This window comes from Ornithodoros turicata, chromosome 2 (genome assembly GCF_037126465.1).
Source record: "Ornithodoros turicata isolate Travis chromosome 2, ASM3712646v1, whole genome shotgun sequence".
In the NCBI taxonomy this organism is placed as follows: Eukaryota; Metazoa; Arthropoda; class Arachnida; order Ixodida; family Argasidae; genus Ornithodoros; species Ornithodoros turicata.
The window spans coordinates 104,653,259-104,662,269 of record NC_088202.1 but is presented as its reverse complement, the minus strand read 5'-3'; the positions used below and the strand labels follow the sequence as shown (position 1 = coordinate 104,662,269).

At 46.8% G+C, this 9,011-nt stretch overlaps 1 long non-coding RNA gene across 1 annotated transcript; it reads left to right on the top strand.

The window, feature by feature from the left end:
- Nucleotides 1–5,293: 5,293 nt before the first annotated feature.
- LOC135383923 (uncharacterized) lies at nt 5,294–7,740 on the top strand. The gene is made up of 2 exons (XR_010420152.1): nt 5,294–6,265; nt 6,793–7,740. It is a non-coding gene; the product is annotated as an uncharacterized LOC135383923 (long non-coding RNA).
- The last annotated feature ends 1,271 nt before the right edge of the window (nt 7,741–9,011 follow it).

Genomic DNA, 9,011 nt, shown 5'->3' with positions numbered 1-9,011 from the left:
TGTTGTGCATTGGCGTGGTCTACCATCTGATATATGCAGATTTAGAAGATCTGTTGAGATAAGCTTAAATTTCTTAAAACACGTTGCTCCTCATTGCAAGACAGAACAAATACATGATAGTGCTCATCATACTCAACTGCAGTTAAATGGACTGTCGCATCCGGAACCATGGTTACGAATCCAATACCAATGTGTTCGGTACACTACCACGAGCTATTTGCCAAATTTTCTTTTTCCAAAACCGCCCGGGTGATGAGGAATCGAATTTAAAAGATCCGGTTTCGTTTTCATCCTCGAAAGCGCCAGTGCCAACAACATCGCGTGACGCAAGGTGGAATCTGGCTAATCCGCGGTGAAGGCCGCTGTCGTCTGCCGCCAAGTCTGGGGCAGCTTTGTTTTTTTCCTGCACGTCGCCCGTATTCACATGTGACACTTTCTAGTGAAGCGGATACTCTTTGTGAATCGGGAGAATCTCTACGCTTGCATCCTTCGCGTGAGATGTCGTTTGGAAACCGACGCAGCGTTCCTGACTCCAGGAAAGCTTCCTTCGAAAACCTCAATGTTTGATTTCGCACGCCTAGGGTACAGCTACAGGCAGACCCCAGACGAAGCAAAAGTTGGAAGCGGCTACATCATTAGCGGGTATCCAGATGAAGCAAGGAGTGTTCATGCTGTCCGTGTATGCTCCTCGCATTTCACCGATAATGTGTACCTGGATGAGAACATCATGCAAGTGCAACTTGGATTGACACAAACTCTACCCGTAAAAGAGAGGTCCATTATTCCAGTAGTGGGGTCTGAGGCAATGGGGTCATTTCAGGATGTACTAACCCTTCCAAAATTTTACACTTGGTTGTGCCCAAAGATCGATCCAGGTCCCCCACAACACCCCGAGTTCTTTTTCCTGTGTACCACTGTTATAATGTAACCGCAGCCCCAATTTTTTTTGCAACACCACCCCAAGATTGAGGTTCTCGGTGAAGATTGTGCGTTTGGAAAAGGTAAGTGAATGTGGAACTCGTATGCCCCATGTTAATTACCCGAAGTTCATGAAACCGTCCAGAAATGTAAAGAACACACAATTCCAGATTTTCATTGCAATTGAAGTACTTACGAAGCAGTTTTTTTTGTTTGTTTTGTTTTTTTGTGAGTCCTCGCTTCAGGTCCCGAGTGACATTGCCAGTGTGGTGCACGCTGATAACTGTCTGTGCATAGCAAATAATGAATATCTGTGCATGGAGAGTTGAATGTGGACTTGTGCAATGGCTCTTGAATGGTCAACACTCAGTCAACACAAAGATTTATTCACATTTACATAACTTGTCGCCTGTCATTATAATAATTATTATAATACATAGACAAGAGGTAATGCTCTGCCAAGGATCTCTGAAGTTACAGCATTGAAAAATGTTTTCAAAACAGTGGTGCAAAAAAAAATGGGATCAATGACAGGTATCAAAATTTGTTTGAGGAAATGAGGCACACTAAAGATGATTGCCCTGATACGACCGGGATGGAAAAACGTTGGCGAATCATGCGGACGACACACCCAGGTATCTGTCGTCTGTTTCTCGGTCTCCAAACTCAGCTTGTAAACACACAATAAGCAGTGAACCTGACGTAGCTATAAAAAGAAAGGACACTTTCCTAAACACGTAGCACAGTTAATCTCCTGACAATCATTCTAATTCTAACCAGGCCCTTGAGTTGCACAGCTGGTTAGAGCCTTCGTAACTTTCATTGGGCAATCGTCGTGTATGCAAACGACGACGACAACTACGAAAATAAGGATGGCTCAACGTGCCCATCTATTGTGGGTACAGTTGGCGAAGACTGTGATTGTCGCTGCAATACTGCGGTGGATACAGCACCAGAAGTTCTGGCCGAAGACAAAGAGCTGGGAACAAAGTGTGATGCGTGCTTACACTGTACTTCGCCGTCATTGCACAACTCTGCCACTTCACCAGCACTGCAGCATATAGCTACTCATCGGGTTCCTAGGGAGCACAGACGCCGCACAAACACTTGGATTGTTTCCTGCGTCGTAGTGAATGTCACGGGATCAAGTATTGAGCACTCTAATCATGAACGTACCTAAAGCAGTGGTCCTGAGGCTCGTTCTGTTGCGCTAACGCAGCTGCGGCACGTACATCACCAGCGACTTGCAGAGGGAGCGGATCCGTCGAATATGGGCCGTCATCAAACATGTATATTCGTCACGGGAGCTATTATTAAAGGCATTTGAACAGCACGATTCGCCACTTACGCGTTCCGAGTCCGCCATCTCCGTATGTGCCTTCGCCTTCGTCTCCCTGACCATCCCTGACCTTGCTCGTGCAAGCAGCAAGCCGCGGGGACTCCTCTGGCTCGCCGCACTCTTATTGGTCAGATTCCTCGTGACGTTGCTAAAGATTCTCAGCAGGGAGTTCCGCTTGGCGCCCGCATCCGTCGTCTGCTGTAGCGCCGTTTACACACGAATTATGCAAAAAGTATTCCGTCGATCGGGATGGGACTTTTGGAGTCATGGTCAGTGAAGGACGGGGAATCTCATTTCTCTGTGGTTTCGGAATCGATCTGTGGTCGATGCGACTGTCCCTTTAATGTTTGTATGAGAAAAATGGTATCAGTGTTAATAACATACAGAGTGTTAAAAAAAACTTGTCACTCGGACTTTAAAGAAAGGGGGCGACGGAAAAATACGGCGTAAACGGCATTTGTGTGGCAACTGAATTTGCCATCTTGCAAAAATATTTTCATTTGATTTAAATTAAAATAAATTGAATTTCTTGAATTGAACTCCAAAATTTCCCAAGTCAACCTAGTGTTTTTTTGTTTTTTTTTACAGAATTAGAGAGCCCGTAGCGAACTTAGTCAGATCCACCAAGAAATCCGCTCGATATTGCAAATGCCCACTGCAAATGCACTGCCCCCAAAAAATCCCGAAATTGAGGCTTCAAAGTTTCGGGTATTCAACGGCGCACCAAATCAGTCGCAAAGATGCGCAGAGAGCAGCACATGCTTCTGCCCCCATGAAAGATAGAAGGTCGAAAAAAAGAGGGCGGGAAAAAAGAGGCGGAATCATTTTTGTTTGCCGCTTATCAACGTATGGTGCAATGTCAACCGCCTTGTTATCGGCACGTCTTGTGCTGCACGACGGTTCGGCGATAAATTGTACTAGCTTCGTGAGGGCAGGAGCATGTCAGGCTCTCCGCGCGTCTTTGCGACTGATTTTGTGCGCCGTTGAATACCCGAAACTCTGAAGCCTCAATCTCGGGACTTTTTGGGGCAGTGCCATTTGCAATATCGAGCGAATTTCTTGGTGGATCTGACTAAGTTCGCTACGGGCTCTCTAATTCTGTAAAAAGAACGTTAGGTTGACTTAAGAAATTTTGGAGTTCAATTAAAGAAATTCAATTTCTTTTAATTAAAATCAAATGAAAATATTTTTGAAATTTTTGAAAGATGGCAAATTCAGTTGCCATACAAATGCCGTTTACCTCGTATTTTTCCGTCGCCCCGTTTTTTTATGAAGTCCGAATGACACGTTTTTTGAAACACCCTGTATATGCCTGTAATTTCAACGAACACGGGTAAGTCCTCCTCGGAAAGTTCTTTTGCAACAACACAGGCAACAGCAAATGTGTTATCATTACCAACTGCACTTTTCATATAGACTATAGATTCTGCGTGAATATCACGCCAATGTAACTCTGAATTGCTTCTGGGGCATGTTGAAGTAGTATCTCCTTGGAACCATCAGTAGATGTGGCATTTCTGATGAAGGGCTGCGACAACACATACATTTGATCAAATTGATGTCTTCTTGCTAATGAAAGGGTTATCTTCTAAAAATTTCGAGTGTTTCTAGCAACATCTTTAAAATGCTAGTGTTTTCCTTCGAAACGCGTACACCATAGAGCTAGGAGAGGACCAAACATCCTGATGAGTCGCTGATAATGAACAATGTAATGCATTTTACAGGGGTTAGATATTTGTGGGTACCATACTGCAAAGCCTTGAAGAAACGAATAAATGCAACGTTCTAAGTAATGAACATGCATATGGGTGAGGTGCCATCTCATGAGAAGGTCTACAATTCCACGAAAAGCTATATACAGCTGCCAAGCTTCATTGCCATGCACAGCTGCCATGCCATACATGATTGTCTGTTTGTCGTCTGTGCATGTTTACACACATATTGAATCACCTTGATGTGCATACATATATGGACCTCAATGTGATTATATGCAATATGCTGGTAATTGTGAATACACAGTTACCAGCATATTGCCACGAACCCAGCAGTTTTATTCAGCGTTACACCCTTTACACCCCAATTGCCATGAGGGTGTTAAAATAAACCTTAAAAGGTGTGCGCCATGAACATTTTGATTTACACCCTTTAAGGTGTAAAACGATTTAGAGTGTACTGTTGCATAACTTAGAGGAGGACGATGGGCGACTAGGTGCATGGGATTGCGATTAGCGCGCGGCTCCTGGCTCGAGTTGCGATTCTGGGCACTTGTGGATTAAACCTTTTTGGGGTTGTTCACCTGGAGCTTCGGTCTGTCCGACTCATTTTACGTAACACAATTTGGTGCCGAAACCCGGGTCATACGGAAATGGACCTCGAATTCATCCGCACTTCGCGAGCGGTTTCTGTCGGACGAGGTTTCCTACGACAACGCATCCGATGGCAACGCAACGATCGAGGTGCTGGGCTTGTTGTGGGACCGGGACACAGATAGTCTCATCTTTTCGGTCAAACGAGCACTCACGTTGTCTGCGTCCCATCCTCCTACGAAACGTACGGTGCTCAAGACATTCTCCCTCATTTATGACCCGCTTGGCTATCTCGCTCCCTTCATCATAACCGTACAGCTCCTGTTTCAAAATTTATGGCGCAAGTCGTTGCCATGGGACGCTGAGTTCACGACGGAAGATCTTGTGGTCTGGGAGAAATGGAAGGCTGAACTGTCAGACATCGATGCGCTGCACCTGCCGCGTAGCGTCTTTCCGCAGGGCAACGCCCTGCTTGATGTGCATTGCTTCGCCGACGCTAGTCCCAAGGCCTACGGCACAACAGTATACGTTCGCAGTCGCCCCACTAACGGCACGACTTCTACGCAGTTGCTTTTAGCGAGAGCCCGCCTAGCTCCATTGAAATAACTCTCGTTGCCGCGTCTCGAACTGCTGGCATGCCGGCTGTCCACGCGTCTTTACCGCCACATCTCGACGGTAGAAGCCATAAAGGTTGCCCCCACTCACTTCTGGACGGACTCAAGCATTGCGCTCCAATGGATTCAGTGCGACGCGAACACTCACCTCTCCTTTGTCAAGTCGATGGTGGCAAAAATCTTATCGTCTTCACGACCTGAACAATGGCGGCATTGTAACGGACGCGACAACCCCGCAGTGACCCGCGGCATCTCCGCCAGGTGCCTACGGAACAGCCCGCTGTGGTGGAGTGGTCCTCCCTGGCTGTCCGCAAGCGATATCGGCCCTCCTACCCTCCCAGACCCAAATGTCAACGACACCTGCATGGCGGTGAGCGCTGCACCGGAAGCTCTCGATATCGAAGTGGTCGTTCATCCAGTGTAGGCTACGCAGAACTGGATGGACCTCTCAGCTTGGAGCACCCTCTCTCGACTTCTCCGCGTTACGGCCTGGTGCGCTAGGTTCGTCCACAATAGCAGGCCCCGCCAACCGTGTACAACGGGTCCACTCACGTCCGAAGAGCTTCGGCACGCCGAAACCATATGGGTCTCACATGTCCAAACCGAAGCCTTTCGGCACGACATCTTGGCGCTCAGACACGGCAGCGTTGCTGCGGCATCTTCGTCGGTACGTGTTTTCCAGCCATTGCTCGACGCCTCCGGAATACAGCGCGTCGGCGGTCGTCTTCACCAACTTCAAGATTCGTACCAGATCAAGCATCCCATCCTCCTACCCCCTAAGCATCGATTCACGGAGCTCATCATACTCGACGCCCACCAGCGCTTGCTACAGACACCATCAACACCATCAGACACGTGCAAGACACCATCACCGAGGTTCGAAGCACATTTTGGGTTATCCGCGGACGGCAAACCACAAGGCGTGCCCTGCGCTCATGCTTGACCTGCCGCAGACTAAGGGCGCACCTTGAAACAGCCCCAGTGTCACCTCTACCTCGGGAGCGTATAACGCCGGCAAATCCGTTCACAGTTGTCGGCGTAGATTTCGCGGGACCGCTCTATATCTCAAGGTCAGCTTCTCCCAAGACGTACGTAGCCCTTTTCACATACTTTGCAGTTTAGTTGTCAAATGTAGTTGCGCTGTCATCAGCTATATCAGATCTATCAGGATGCTTTTGTCAGGATGTTGGAATGGTATATAAGCGTGCGTCACACGCTCATGTGCGTTCTTCATCTATCATGGCGTCAACGCATCTGGATGTTTGTAGCTGATTCGGCCCTTCAACGCCCAAATAGGATAGGGATTGGACATGGATTGGTCAAGAACATGGTTTCGTCAATTGAAGTATTACGTATTCAGTACAGTACAGATTATACGGCCTTAGACATAGCAAAAAGTAAGCTTTGTGGTGCGGCCAAAGATTGGGATGATGGATCAGGAAGAACTTGTTGGACGAGGCAAGTCTGGGTCAGATATTTAAGAGAACAGTTCGGTTATGACCCAGATCTCCCAGATTGGGCCCGCGATTATGAAGATAGAGTCCAGATGAACGAATAATCTCTATCTGACTACATTCATGCAAAGACTAAGATACTATACAAGTGCCCTTACCAGCTCAGGGAACGTGACAAGATGCGCTACATCACCATCGGTCTACAAAGCGAGGCAACGAGGACCAGTCTGACTTCCTACTACATGTCTACTGGATGTGACTGCCTCACTCTATCAAGCTGGCACGACCGATCGTACCTTCTTCTCAAGCACCGTGGAACTGGCGTCAACAAAGAGCAAAGCCAAAGGACTATATGGAGTGGGAACATCAGCGGTCATGAAGGCTTTTCTTCCACGTCTAAGCCTAAGTATAGATATCGGGAAAACGGGGAGAAATATTCTCCTACTTCTACCAAGCGATTTCATCCATCGGAGAAATTCAACCATAAATCAAAAGACCCAATGGGCAACACCAGACACCTGGACAAAGGCAAGAAATACAGCTAATACAGCTATACTGCTTCATTAAGACAAGATATACCCTCTAGACACCCTGTGGGTCCTCTAATAGAAATCCTTGTAAACGACACACCGGTCGACGCACTAGTTGATACAGGTGCAGAAATCTCTATATTAAGAGCTTTGGGGCATTGGTATACCACAGTGGAGTAACAGTGGTCGCCGTCGATAGCGAGTCTCTGCCGTTCGGCTAAGATAACCGTGGAAGTGAAACTAGCAAATACTACAGTTTCTCTTCAGGTCTCTATCGTCACTAACGTAATGTATCCCTTCATACTTGGTAGCGAGTGGCGCACCTCTGCCAACTTTGGGATTACTGTTTGGCCTAATGGAAACGCCTCCATTCAGTCATATCCAGACTTCGACCGGGAGGAAATCATCAGCATGTTTCTGAAGAAAGACATAATTCAGGAATCTTCTCAAACATCTTCCTCACAAGGTGATGAATTAGAACCCATACAAGAACGGATCTTCTACAACACCACCACATCCACGGATCGAGACGATGTTCTTCTCTTTTCTGATTCCAAGGAATAAACCACGTTCACATTTCCTATGTCTCCATGTTCCCCTCGAGGTCTGCGACGACATAACACGGGCGACGACACCTCCTACGAACCTTACGAGCCTTGGGTTTGCGCAAGTATGCAATGTCTGTCGGGCGAGTCTCACAGTTTGTTCCTGGAAGCAACTCGACCTCGTGGGTAGAACGCCTCGAATTCTATTTTGAGGCGAATGAAATCACGGCTTCTGCTAAACGGTGAGCATCTCTGCTAACATGAATGCCATCGTTAATTTCATCTCTGCTAAGTTTATGTGGCGAAGACGTCTACGATACGTTAAGATCACTGTCCTTTTCCCCTTCTTCCTTTTCCCCTTATTGGCATTCCAACTGCTAAACTTTCAAATTACTGATGATTCGTTGCAACTTTAAACTGCCCAAGGGCATTTTATTTAATAGAAAAAGTTGACTGGATTGCCCTAAATACAAAGTGGAAGCTCATGGTTTCAATCAACAAAATGGATTGATTAATCGTGGATGCAGTGTTATTGCTTGGAATGGAGGAATAGCACTGGGAATGAGAACTCCTTAATTGCCGCTCTCTCTGTGAAACGTTAATGAGGGCGATTTGCAACCACCTCTCTATAGGTTGCCTGAAATGTGCTGCTGTAAACGCCCGGATAACGTAAAAAAGAACACATTTTTTTTTAACATTACCGAAACGTCAATGGGTGTGTCCACCTTGACTTGAGCTGTTTTGTGGGCCAGAGGCAACTAGAACCGAAATTTGGAGCCGTCCTATCTGGAGGAGTCTTTCGTCTGTTGTGAATCCCCTTGCTTCAAAGCCATGCTCTGATTTGGGGGACTTTGCTTCTGTTGTGAAACGCCTTCATTCTATAGCAAGGAGCCGTGCATCGATTATGAGGGTCTTGCTCGTATTAGAAAGAAGCTTGCTATTTTGATGGTCTTGCTTCTGTGGTGTGCAGTCTTGCCTCTGTTGTAAGGAGCCGTGCTTGTCTACTGACACGCCTTGTTTCTATTGATGAACCGTGCTTCTGTTTAAATGAGGCGCGTTTCTTTTTAGAGGAGGTTGCCTCTATTGTAAGGAGTTGCGTTTTTATTGTGAAGAGCTCCGCGTCTATGGTGATCAGACGTGCTGTTATTGTAGAAGCTTTGCCTCTATTCCGACAAGCTTTGACTCTATTGTGAGGAAAGTGCTTCTATTGTGAGGATCTCTGACGTTTGTGGCCGATAAGACATATTTCTGTTGGAAGGAGCTGTGGTTCTATTGCGAGGAGTAGCCTTTCTGTCGTGAGGAAGG